The following is a 13,316-nucleotide window of genomic DNA, read 5'->3' on the forward strand; positions in this document are numbered from 1 at the left end:
ACCCACATGGGAGACCCGGAAGAAGCTCTTGGCTCCTGGCTTCGGATCGGCGCGGTTCCAGCCATTGCGGCCAACTGTGGAGTGAGCCATTGGATGGAAGACCTCTCCCTCTCTCTGCCTCTCCTCTCTCTGTGTAACTCTGACTTTCAAGTAAAATAAATAAATCTTTTAAAAAAAAGATTTCCTTTAATTACTATATAGGATAATTATTGCCACAAAATATGTTCTTTTGTATTATCTAATGTAAGTTAGAGGCTTTTTGAACACCGTATTTTCAAAGATATTTTCTCTTGGAAACAGTATGGCTGCTTTTCTTAAGCATGGTTTAGGGAATCCTAGGATACATTTCTCCCTATAAAATATCCTTTTTTTTTCCTCTAGGGATAGTTACATTAAAATTTTACAAGTTGGAAAAAACAAGAAAGGCTTCCCAATAAATGAATTAATGAGGCACCCATGTATTTGTTTTTCTATAATTATCTAGAAGCAATAATTAAAAGCATGAATTCAAATACCAGCTCTTTGTTTGGAAGATGATCCCACTAAATACTCCAGGGATTGGAAGGCATGCAAGATGATGGACACTTATAAGCCAGGTGCGACTCGGGGCAACTGAAGTACAATCCTACTGGTGAATTTCCTGCAGAGGGACTCAGCACATTCTTTTGAAGTGAACAAAATTTAGGGCAGAGTTTTACAAATGTCTTTAATTAGTCTAGAATGTTCCCATGATGTCCCTTGGGATATAGACAGGGAGTTGACACAACCTATTAGGTTGTCACCTTGAAAAGCACATGAAGATGAACTGGAATGAGATAGCACAGAAGAGAAAAGCAGAATGTTATTAAGGCACATGATGAGTTTAAGTAATATGTGGTGATGCCATGTAAAGCAAGTGTATGAGAAATGGAGGATAGGCCAGGCATTTGGCAAAGTAGGTAAGACACCTCTTGGGATGCCCCATCCTTTATCATAGTGCCTGACCTCATTCATGATTCCTATTTCCTGCTAATGCACACAATGGGAGGCAGCAAATGATCTCTTAAGTAATTGAGTTCCTGAAACCCCTGTGGGAGACCTGAATTGAGTTACTGGTTCCTCACCCTGGCTTGGCCTAGTCATAGCTATTGCAGAAATACGAAGTGTGAACAGTAGATGGAAGATCTCAGTCTGTCTGTCTCTCTGCCTTCCAACTAAAATAAATAAATAATTAAAAATACGAAATAGCAGACAAAGATATAAGGACAGACTAGATACCTACCACATAGCACTTGAATTTCCAGAATTTCAGTAGTTGTAATTTACTACAATTTAAATGTCTGTAACAGATATTTTAATTTTTTCAAACATTGAAAGGCAAAACCACAGAGAAAGGGAAAAGCAGTGGGAAAAAGATCTTCTATCTGCTGGTTTACTCCACCAACCACCACAACATCCTGCACTAGGTATGACCAAAGATAGAAACAAGAGAGTCCATCCAAGTCTCCCACATGGGAGCACTTGGGCCATTTTCTTCTACATTCCCAGGTGCATTATCAGGAAGCTGGACTTGAAATGAAACAGCCAAGACTAGAACTGGTGTTCATATGGGATGCTGTAGTCACAGACAGCAACTTAATCTGCTGTATCATACCACAGGATCCTGTAACAGATTTTAAATGATCATTCTCACTGTAGTTATTTACTCATTTTAATAACTCCTATATATTTTGAAAACAAATGCTTAAAATCACATAAAATTATCAATTGTGCATTCCTTCAAATTTTGAACCATTCTTCTCAACAAGAGTAGAGATATTTGGTAAAATACATACATTTGTGTGTGTGTGTATGCATGTGTGTGTGTATGCATGTGTTTGAAAACTTGAGAGAATTACTAAACCTCTGCAGTGACGGAGATACACCATGAGCCAGAACTGATGTCAAGAGAAACACATGCTCTGGAGTTGTCACTCCCTTAAAGTCATATGCTGACTTTGAGACTAAAGTGATGAAAATGCTGAGAAAATTATCCACCAACTCATAGGACTAGGGAAACAAAATTAGAATTCAGGTCCAACAAGAGAGTTATGGCCCTGGGAAACATCCCAGATTTAAAGAATCAATTCTTAGAAGTAAAATTGAATTGCAAACAGACAGCTGCTTAAGAAGACTGAAGCCCAGGTTTAAATGATCTCAATCCCTGATCAGATTAAAATTATCTAGATGCTGGTATCCTTATTCTAAGCAGCCTGCCAAGAAAAAACAAAAGTAAGTAAATTCTCTCTGAAATGCATTTTTACATGAAATATATATTATTCTTTCAAAACATGAAAAGAATATAAGAAAAGATGAAATCCAAGGGGACGCCAGAAAATAAAATCTGAATCACAAGAATCATATAAGACATCTATGCAAACCAGATGTTAAAGACGTACACCAAAAATTTAATTACATCAAGTAAGAAGAGATTGTTATCAAGGAATAATTATATCTAAAGAATGAAAGATGATGTTGGAATATTGAGAGGAAACTGAACATGGCATAATAGAACTTAATCAACATTTCAGATGTTTACAATATTGAACGTATTTGAAAAACTTGATATATGGTTTTTTAACAAGAGATGAAACAATTACACAGATAATTAGTAAACTGATGTTTGATCAGGTGGATATTTTCAACTAAATCACAAAGTGAAAAAGATTAAAAATAGAGTAAACGAGTTATATACAATCTACTTAAAAAATTGTACCTAACGTGTAATTAGAATATAAAAGGAAATGAAGGGAGATGGAGGCAAAAATAATATTTGAAGAGACTAACAGTTGGGAACTCACCAATATTGTTGAAAGCATCAATTTACATGTGAAATAGTAATGAGAAAAGTAGTGTTGATCTGTCCTGAGGTGGAGGTGGCTGAAAGATACACTTTAGCAGACATTGGACAGTCTGTATATAGGTTACAAAGCTAAATTCCAGATTTTTGTTGTTGCTGTTATTGTTTAAGTCATGAAGCAACTGAAATAATTTTCTGGTCTAAAATTTTTTATTTATTTGAGAGGCAGAGAAAAATAGAGTCCCATTTGCTGGCTCACTCCTCAAATGCCTGCCACAGTCAGGGCTGGGCGGAAATTGAAGCTGAGAGCCCAGAGTTCAATATAGATCCCTCAGGAGGGTGGCAAAGACTCAATTGTTAGGGCCATCATCACCTCCAAGGGTCTGTATTGTCAGGAAGTTGCAGCAAATCCAGAGTTGGAAATCAAACCCAGGTTCTCTAATGTGAGATGAGGGAATTTAACATCTAGACCAAGTGTTCACTCCCTGAGATAATTTTCTTTGTTAACTCTCGTTTGGCACACTCAAGACAAAATCTCCAGTCTGAAATCTTTGCTAAACATCAACCCAACCAATTTTTTTATTTAAAAAAAAGTGTAAACAAGAGTTCTAGTCCTGGTTGGGGCGCCGGATTCTGTCCTGGTTGCCCCTCTTCCAGTCCAGCTCTCTGCTGTGGCCCGGGAGGGCAGTAGAGGGTGACTAAGTGCTTGGGACCTGCACCTACCTGGGAGATCAGGAGGAAGCACCTGGCTCCTGGCTTCGGATTGGCGCAGCACGCCAGCCGTAGTGGCCATTTTGGGGGGTGAGCCAACGGAAAAGGAAGACCTTTCTCTCTGTCTCTCTCTCTATCTCACTGTCTAACTCTGCCTTTAAAAAAAAAAAAAAAAGTGTAAACAAGATTAAATATGTTCAAATGTTTCACATTTTTTTTTTCTTCCCCTGAAGTTTCCTTGAGAGAAGGCTGAGGGAGCTGTCAGACTGGGATGTGCATTTTACCTAATTAAGGAAGAGAAGGAAAAAAGTCCCTGCACCTGTCTAGGTAGGGGTAGATTCCTGAGACCTTTGGAGAAACTCCCAGAAAACGTTGGTCACTAAAGGAATGTAGTGTCTCCCAGGAATCTTATTCATTGTGCTCAGTCATGGACTGGGAGCAGCCCATGAAAAGTAAGGTTTCTGCATAAATGCTGTGTTTGATTTTGGAGCACAGGGACTAGGGCTATTGGTGAATTAAGCTTCCCGTAGCTTTAGGCTTGAAAAGTGAATTCCTCAAGCTAGCGCAAACTCAGACGAAAATGTATTAGGGGCCGGCGCCGCGGCTCACTAGGCTAATCCTCCGCCTGTGGCACCGGCACCCCGGGTTCTAGTCCCGGTCGGGGCACTGGATTCTGACCCCGTCGCTCCTCTTCCTGTCCAGCTCTCTGCTGTGGCCCGGGAAGGCAGTGGAGGATGGCCCAAGTGCTTGGGCCCTGCACCCACATGGGAGACCAGAAGCACCGGGCTCCTGCCTTCAGATCAGCGAGGTGCGCTGGCCGCAGCACACTGGCCACGACAGCCATTGGGGGGTGAGCTGACGCAAAAGGAAGACCTTTCTCTCTGTCTCTCTCTCTCACTGTCCACTCTGCCTGTCAAAAAAAAAAAAAAAAAAAAAAAAGAAAGAAAGAAAGAAAAAGAAAAAGAAAAAAGAAAATCTATTAGGGCGGCAGGATTCTTCTCAGACACATTACATCTAAAACTCAATTATCACTTGCTCTATCTTGAGGTTTACCACTCTGATTCTCTTCATAAGGGTCCAAATTGGTTGGTTTTCTTTATTGTTCTATGTATCAACATTATTTACTTTGTCTCCATTGAAATGTATCTCTCTGTACTGGATATAGACACATTGGGTAATAGCATGTAAGCAGTAAAAAATAAACTTGGAGAACTCATAACAGCCAGGAACAAAACACATGAAAATTATGCCAAGAGGAAAAAGAACCTGGAGTAATTGTGAACTGTAAAACAGTCATGGCATCTCTGACACAAGAGGAGCTCACTAGCTTTGTACTGCAACAGCAATATTCAGCATCCATAAATACCATAAGCGGAACACTATTCAAATGCAATTAAAAAGCTACACATATGGGAATGAGGGAGCACAGATATGGAAAGGATGCTCTCTTGGGTACCACACCTCTTACTTATACCATATAAATGCCCCTGCTCAAAGGTGGCAATCAAACTCAATTTTCTCAGTTAAGCTGAGCTGAACTCACATCTCTGTCATCATGTCCTCCAACTACTGCTCTGGAAATTTCTCCTCCCACTCATTTAGGAGCTCCCTGCACTACCCAGCCTCCTCTTGTGCCTCTTAGTACTCCAGCAGCCTGGTCCATAGCAGTAGCCTCTGTTTTCCCAGCAGCTACCAGTCGGGCTCCTCTCTCTACAGTGGCTGCCAGGACACCTGCTGTGAGCCTCCCAGCTGCTGGCCATCCCAGTATATAGCCCCTGCCAGACATCCTGCTACCGCCTGAGGACTTCCATACCCTGCAGTCCCTACCAGATGATGTACACTGGGTCTTTGGGCTTTGGGTCCAGAAAACCCTATTCTTGGGACTGTGGGTGAAAGAGCTGCTATTCTCCAGACTGTGGATCCAGTGGCTTCAGATCCCTGGGTTATGGAGTATGTCACTTCCTTTCCCGGGGTTATGGATCTGGAATCTACCGCCCAACCTATTTAGCTTCTGGGAGATCCCGATCTTCTTGCTACATACCCAAGTATGAATCATCCTACTGTAGAGCAGCTTGCTGAATTTTCACATAATTTAAGCAAAATGTCTCAGTGTCTACTTAGAGTGCCATGATAAGTAACCTATCTTGTCATCAATTCGTCACCCTTTCTTTGACATTAAGTGCTGGCTGACGACCTAGCTCTTTCAGAATGAAATTACTGAGTGATCAAGTCTAAAGTCAAATATCTGTACTTCTAAAACAAATGATTCATTCATATATATATATATATATATATGTTATTCTTGGAAAATGTGTGGAAGTTCAGTCATATTTGACATAATAAATTCATTCACTCTTGAATCCAAAATTTTCTTACTGTGTTTTATTAGTTTTCAACATTCAATTTGTTATCTGTCTTGGGAGCTACAGGATTTGAGTTCCTTTCCTAGGCAATCCACTTCTTTTAGAAATAGTATCAGGCTTGGCATACAGGGAGATTCTCTGGTCGCTACATGGGTCCAAATGACTTACACTGAATCTCAAAGATTTGGTTCCAACAGATGCCACTTCCTGGGTTATATTGGGCTGTGGATTGACTGACTTCAGATCCGTGAATTACAGGATCTGTGATTTCCATCTCCTGAGTTTCAGAGCCAGTGTCTAACCTTCAATATGTTTTCCCACTAGAAGAGCCCATTTACTTTGTCACTGGCCATTCTGTAGATCTGGCATTTACTAACTAGTTGAGTCATCAAACCCATTTAAGAAAAAATATTATTTAAAACAAATTACTTATTTATTTAATTTGAGTAAGGGGAGACAGAGAAGAAGAGAGATAGAGAAAGAGAAAGAGAGAAAGAGGGAGGTCTCTTATTTATTGTTTCATTCCTGTGGGGAGCAACCTGGACTGGACTGAGTTACTGGAATTAAGACTTGTTCTATGCATCTGCTCTCCCACAGTATGGCGCTGGGAGAGGAGAAAACAGCTTCTACACAGCTGCCTTCAGTTCAGCCAATAAACTGTAGGACTTGCTCCTGATTGGAGGAGAGCAGCGTACTCGGCGTGTGGGCAGCCGAATTGGGATTGGCAGAGGAGGACTATAAAGGAGGAGAGAGACGGCATGCACCAGGAACATCTAAGGGGAACATCTAAGGGGAACACCTGTGCAGCCCCCGAGAGAGCCGGCCGGCGGTGTGCCGCTCCCCTGCGGAAGTGGGGAATGTGGCAGGGGGAACCGCCCTTCCACGGAGGTGGAAGGGTCGGTAGCCAACCCGGGAAAAACCAGCAGCGAACCCGGGGAGGGCCGAGCAGACAAGGGAACAGCGCAGGGTCCTGTGTCGTTCCTCCACGAAGACGGGGAGCGACATAATGGTGCCGTGACTCGGATAGGAAACTTAGGAGGGAAGAAACGGGAAGAAATGGGAAAATATCGGAGAGAGAGACTAGCAAACAGCCTAGGGAAAAGCCGGACGAAAAAGGTGCCGGAAGAAGCTATTGAAAGCCTAGGCATAGACTCGAATACGGACTACGGGGGGAAGCTGGGAGAAATCTCTAAGATCGAAAGCGAAAGTGAAAGCTAGAACAAACAGATTTGGATACGGACTGTGGGGAGAAGCCAGGAGAAATGAGGGAGGAATATTGTTGGAAGAAAACTTAGGGAAACATACCGGGTAGAGAAAAATGTTAGGGAAATTGAAGCCGTGGGGGGCAGGCCGAGGTGGAAACGTAAGCCAGTTTGGAATTCTTTAAGTCAGCCCGGGGGGCAAAAGGCGAAAAGTTAAACCAGAAGCGGAAACGTAAGCCAGGTTGGAATCCGTCTGATTAGCCCGGGGAGCAAAGGACGGGAAGCCAAATCGTGGGGCGGAAACGTGAGCTGGGTTGAATTCGCCAGGTTAGCCCGGGGAACTTAGATTGAATGCTAGTGGCGGAGACGTGAGCTGGGGCTGTGTGACTCGCGGAGGCTGCCGCACGCAGAGAGAGCGTGCGGGGCACAAGTAGATAGGGAACGCTGGGCTAGTGCGAGACCTCGGAGTGCGCGCGAAGCCGGGAAGCTGCGAAGCCACGCAGATGAGAGAAGCGGGCTGAAGCGGCTCAGAGCCGGGAAGCCGCCGCGGGGCGGGTGCCAAGAAGCAGCCTCGGGGCGGGCGCCAGGAAGCCGCAGGGATAAGAGAAATAGAAGTTTAGAAGTAAAATGAGAGAAATAGGAATGCTGGAAGATAGAAGTAAAATAGGAGAGGTAGGAATGCCCGGAGATAGAGAAACAGAAAAATAAGGCCTCCCATCAACATGGCAATGAGAGAGCTTGGATTCGGTCTGCCTGATTAGGGAAGTGGTGAGCACCTGCGGGCGGCTAGCAGCTTATACGCCGCAGGTCACCGAAGACAGGCACGTTATTAACATCAATAGTCTCCCCACAATACCGCAATGAGAAGGCTTGGATTCGGTCTGCCTGATTAGTGAGGCGATGAGCACCTGCGGGCGGCTAGCAGCTTATGCGCCGCAGGTCACCGAAGACAGGCACGTTATCAACACCAATAAGTCATCCCACAACATGGCAATGAGAGAGCTTGGATTCGGTCTGCCTGATTAGGGCGATAAGCACCAGCAGGCGGCTCGACCAGAGTATGAGCCGCAGGTCACCGAAGATAGGCACGAATCAACACCAATAGGCCTCCCCACAATATGGCAATGAGAAGGCTTGGATTCGGTTTGTCTGATAGGGCTTGTAAGCACCTGCAGGCAGAGCAGAGCATGCGCTGCAGGGCACCGAACACAGGTACGCATCAGCGCCTAGAAACCTCCTCACAACATGGCGAAGAGAGGACCCGGATTCGGTTTGCCTGATTGATAGGACTTGTAAGAACCTGCGGGCAACTCTAGCAAGCAGAGCAGAGTGTGTGCCGCGGGACACCGAAGACAGGCGCGTATCAACGCCAAAAATAAAAAGAAAGGGGGATCTGTGGGGAGCAACCCAGACTGGACTGAGTTACTGGAATTAAGACTTGTTCTATGCATCTGCTCTCCCACAGTATGGCGCTGGGAGAGGAGAAAACAGCTTCTACACAGCTGCCTTCAGTTCAGCCAATAAACTGTAGGACTTGCTCCTGATTGGAGGAGAGCAGCGTACTCGGCGTGTGGGCAGCCGAGTTGGGATTGGCAGAGGAGGACTATAAAGGAGGAGAGAGACGGCATGCACCAGGAACATCTAAGGGGAACATCTAAGGGGAACACCTGTGCAGCCCCCGAGAGAGCCGGCCGGCGGTGTGCCGCTCCCCCGTGGAAGTGGGGAATGTGGCAGGGGGAACCGCCCTTCCACGGAGGTGGAAGGGTCGGTAGCCAACCAGGGAAAAATCAGCAGCGAACCCGGGGAGGGCCGAGCAGACAAGGGAACAGCGCAGGGTCCTGTGTCGTTCCTCCACGAAGACGGGGAGCAACAATTCCCCCAAAAGGGCTGGGTCAAGCTGAAGTAAGTGTCAGGCATTCATACCTCTCACTTTAGTAGCAGGGACCCAAGTACTTGAGCCACTGCTGCCTCTCGGCAAGCATGGTAGGAGAAGCTGTAATCAGGAGCTCAGGCACTCTGGTATGAGATTTGGTTGTCCCTAGCAGTAGCTTGACCACTGCAACAAACACACTCCGAGAAAAACAGATTCTCTGGTAAGATTGATTTTCTCTACTAGAAAGTGTCCTAAAATTATTGATCACCAGCTCCGCTTTTCTCTTAGTCCTTAAATACTGGCTAGCAAATTAACTCTGTTAGACAAGAGAGTTAATAAATAAACCAAGCTGCATTGCTGATAGTATTGATAGTTCTTGCGTTTCTATTTAAAATACATGGGAAGTCAAATAATGATGTTTCAATAATCTTTCCATTCCACTGTCCAAGTATGAAGCTAACATTGTTATTTACAAGGGCTGTACTGAGTAGGAATTGTATTGAGATTACTGTGACCTTGTGCTTTGAAATCCTCATATTGTGGAGGATGTACATAGATTTTGTTTGGGTCTTAAGTATTTTCTGCTCTTTAAGAAGGAGTGTTCTGGATGCCCAATGTTTCCAGGCATAATCTTCCTCTTAGGCATAAGCCAAATATGGTTAAATTTGTCCACTTAATGATTATGACATTCATCTCTGATAAACATGGATGAGAAGTTTTCTGAGTTCAAGAATACATTTTAGATTTACATGAGGAAGCCTGTGTATAAAGGAAATTCAAATGAAAGACTAGTCTGTGGGTGTAAATTTGCAAATAAACAACACCTATAAGCTATGTTTAGTGTCACTTTCTTTCATTTGTACCCAAATTACTATTTTTAATCTTCTCAAATCATATCCATTTTTATTAAGCAGGGAAAATATTTAGATAGAAAAAAAATTAGGCTTAGTATATGTGATTTTTTAAAGATTTATTTATTTATTTGAAAGTCAGAGATACACAGAAAGAAGGAGATGCAGAGATAAATAGAGAGATAGAGATAGAGATAGAGATAGAGATAGAGATAGAGATAGAGAGAGAGAGAGAGAGGTCTTCCATCTGCTGGTTCACTCCCCAATTGACTGCAACAGCTAGAGCTGAGCCAATCCAAAGCCAGGAGCCAGGAGCTTCTTGTGGGTCTCCCATGTGCGTGCAGAGGCCCAAGGACTTAGCCATCTTCTGCTTTTCCAGGTCATAGCAGAGAGCTGGAGCAGAAGTGGAACAGCCTGGACTCAAACCGGCACCCATATGGGATGCCAGCACTGCAGGGGGTGGCTTTACCTACTATGCCACAGTGCTGGCCCCAACATGTCGCTCCCCCATTCGCGGAGGAACAACACCAGACCCTGCGCTGTTCTTTTAATCTGCTTGGCTCTTCCCGGGTTAGCTGCCGGCCCCTCCCCCTCCGTGGAGGGGCGGCACCCCCCGCCGCTTTCCCCGCTTCCGCGGAGGAGCAGCACACCACCGGCCGGCTCTCTCGGGGGCTGCTCAGATGTTATCCGGATGTTCCCGGTGCATGTTGTCTCTCTCCTCCTTTATAGTCCTCTTCCAGCAATCCATGCTCTGCTGCCCACACGCCGAGCACGCTGCTCTCCTCCAATCAGGAGCAGGATCAGCTCCTGCAGCTTATCAGTCAAATTGATGAGGCAGGTGCGTAGAGGTTGTTTGCTCCCTCTATCAGCGCCATATTGTGGGAGAGCAGATGCATAGAATCAGTCTTAATTCCAGTAACTTAGTCTAGTCTCAGTTGCTCCCCACACCAACAGGTGTGAATTTTTACTTGGTTTATTTTCTAACATGTAAACTTAATCTATCTGAAAATACCCAAATTTTTCCATCATCAAAAATGACTGTTTCAGTTGTGTCTTGGAATCAAACTATATAGGCTTCTATTCTCTCACATACAAGTGTTATAAAAAAAATGAAGTACTATGATAGTATGATATTAACAAGATATACTATTTATATAGAACAAGTGATGTTCAAATATTTTCCTTCTTTATTTTATAACATCATAAAACATTCTCTGAAATTAGAAAAGGAACAGAGAGTATTAGATATTTGGCAAAAACCTAGTCTTATAAATGTTACACTCATCATTTTCTCTTTACTTCCTCTTTTTCTATTAAAGTAATAAAATATGAAATAATAAAGGAACTGTAGAGTTCATCAAACTCAATGTACTGATTCTACAGTGGTAGAAACTGAAACAGAAGAGTTGGAATTTAAAATCACATAGCAACATATAGGGCTATGAGTAGAACTATTAATCTCCTCTATTCAACTTATTTTACTGTCTTTATCCAACTGTAACATTCTGTCTCATCCCCTCTCTTCTGTTATTTGTCTCCTCTCTTTCTTCTTTTCATTTAACATGTTTAGGAAATAATCAAGATGTTAAAACAAAAAAGGGATAAAATTCACAAGCAATTATAAAGATTAAAATGGCAAAAAGTAAAATTCTCTCTAAAGTCAATTTGTTTCAGAACGTCATTTTTGCTTTTTAAATGATCCAAGTTACTCGTAGTCTTCACCCAGGAGAGGTGATCAAGTTTCATAGTCCCAAGCATAGATGGTGGCAGTGCTTTCGTAAGCAGCAATTGTAGTTCTTCTCCCAGCTGAGGTTTCTTCTGTTATTAGCTCCAGATTTCAGATGCAAGAATGGATAGTTTCTTAGCTTTCAGAAATGCACTAGAAATAATGCTCAACTTATGGTGTTTTTACATGGGTTTTGGACTTTCTATATGCAAAAGCCATGCACATTAAATAGAACCACTCTTCGAGTTTGAAGTTTGATCTTTTCCCCAGTTAGCAATATGCATTAGGTTTCTTTTTTGTGATACTGGGCAGCAGCAAGCTATGCATCCTAGTTAGCCCCATCATCAAGAGAGGAAACAACTGATCCTCCACAAAGCATTGTGTCACTAAGTCATGATGTTATGTGGTTAGGTTTATTAAATGCATTTCCATATTGTGATAGTTTCAATTTATGATGAGTGTACCAGGATGTAACCCTCTTTCCAGTAGAAGGGTTTCCACAGTGTCTTAGTTTCCTATTGGACTCTTAACGCATTTGATAAACCTGGTTTAAACAATACATATTTATTATTTATAATTATGTAGGTTAAACTGTTGATAGTCTTACCTAGGTAAACTCCAGATGTTGGCTAGGTTGTATTTTCAGAATCCATGTAGGAGAATCTATTTCCTTGTCTTTCAGAAATTCTAGATGCCACTTGAATGTCTCAATTATGCCTTGCTTTTTCTCTCTTCACATCCAAGTCAACTCATTCACATATTACACTCCTCTTATCTATTCTGCTATATTACTCCCACACAGGATATTTAAGATTACATTGTGCCTACCTGTGTAATCTAAAATAACTTCTCTAGAGTCAGAACATTATCAGTTTGAATATTATCTGCAATATAATGTCTTCTTTGCCACCTAAAGTAGCATATCTACAAGTTTCAGGATTTAGGATATGAACAACTATGAGAAGATATTATCGTTCCTACAAAAACCAGTGAACAAGAAACTATAAAAGCAACTCAATTGATGACACATAGGTGACAACAGTATGATGAAAGGCTCGTAAACAGTAAGATTCAATAATGTAGACTATGAATTTGTAAATACAAGAATCACCCTTTTTGTTGAATATGGTTATCCCATTTCAGGTTGATAGTCTAGAAAACCTTATGATTTTACAGTAAACTCATGAGTTGATGCCATGCTATTATCACGCTGGAAGCCCACCTTCCCTCATTCTAAGTCTCTGACAATACTCTATATGTCCCAGAATGTAGATTTTATTTTCTCTTTATTCTAGTAACAAAGGGTACTATGGAAAATTGTTTCTTCCAATTTTCATCAAGTTAATCCCACTCTCCACAATTAGCATGAGACCAGAAGGCACGTTCTTAGATGATGACCAGCTGCTTCCTCTAAGCCAACTTCCTTCTGCTGAATGCTTCAGCAAGTGCAGCAGTGGTGTGGATTTTGAACTCAGCAGCCTAGGTGGGATACACCTGCTACCCACACCATTTTAATTATAGAAGTGCTGATCATCTGTCTACCAACTGGTCTGCAGTTCTGATTTCCAAGTATTAATGTACTAAGATCCCTAGGATATTGTCTCCAGAAATATTTCTAGGAACTTGATTTCAATAATTTCTAATTATTAATGCTTACTTCAATGAGAGATTAGTGAACAGCTTTGTCGAAACACCCTCTCCAAATGTTCTTCTTTTTAATTTTTTTTTGTTAAATCTGTCTTCAGAGTGCATTGTCAAACATTTTTTTTCAG

The 13,316-nt window shown here is 42.5% G+C and overlaps 2 pseudogenes; one reads left to right on the plus strand and one right to left on the minus strand.

Annotated features, from left to right (window-relative positions):
* The window catches only part of LOC103350640 (keratin-associated protein 13-2-like), a 40,011-nt pseudogene that overhangs the window by 4,287 nt on the left and 22,408 nt on the right, over nucleotides 1–13,316 (minus strand).
* On the plus strand, nucleotides 5,085–5,608 carry LOC127482985 (keratin-associated protein 13-2-like; annotated as a pseudogene).

Source organism: Oryctolagus cuniculus, chromosome 4 (genome assembly GCF_051225735.1).
Source record: "Oryctolagus cuniculus isolate XC-2025 breed Fujian yellow rabbit chromosome 4, ASM5122573v1, whole genome shotgun sequence".
NCBI classification, from domain to species: Eukaryota; Metazoa; Chordata; class Mammalia; order Lagomorpha; family Leporidae; genus Oryctolagus; species Oryctolagus cuniculus.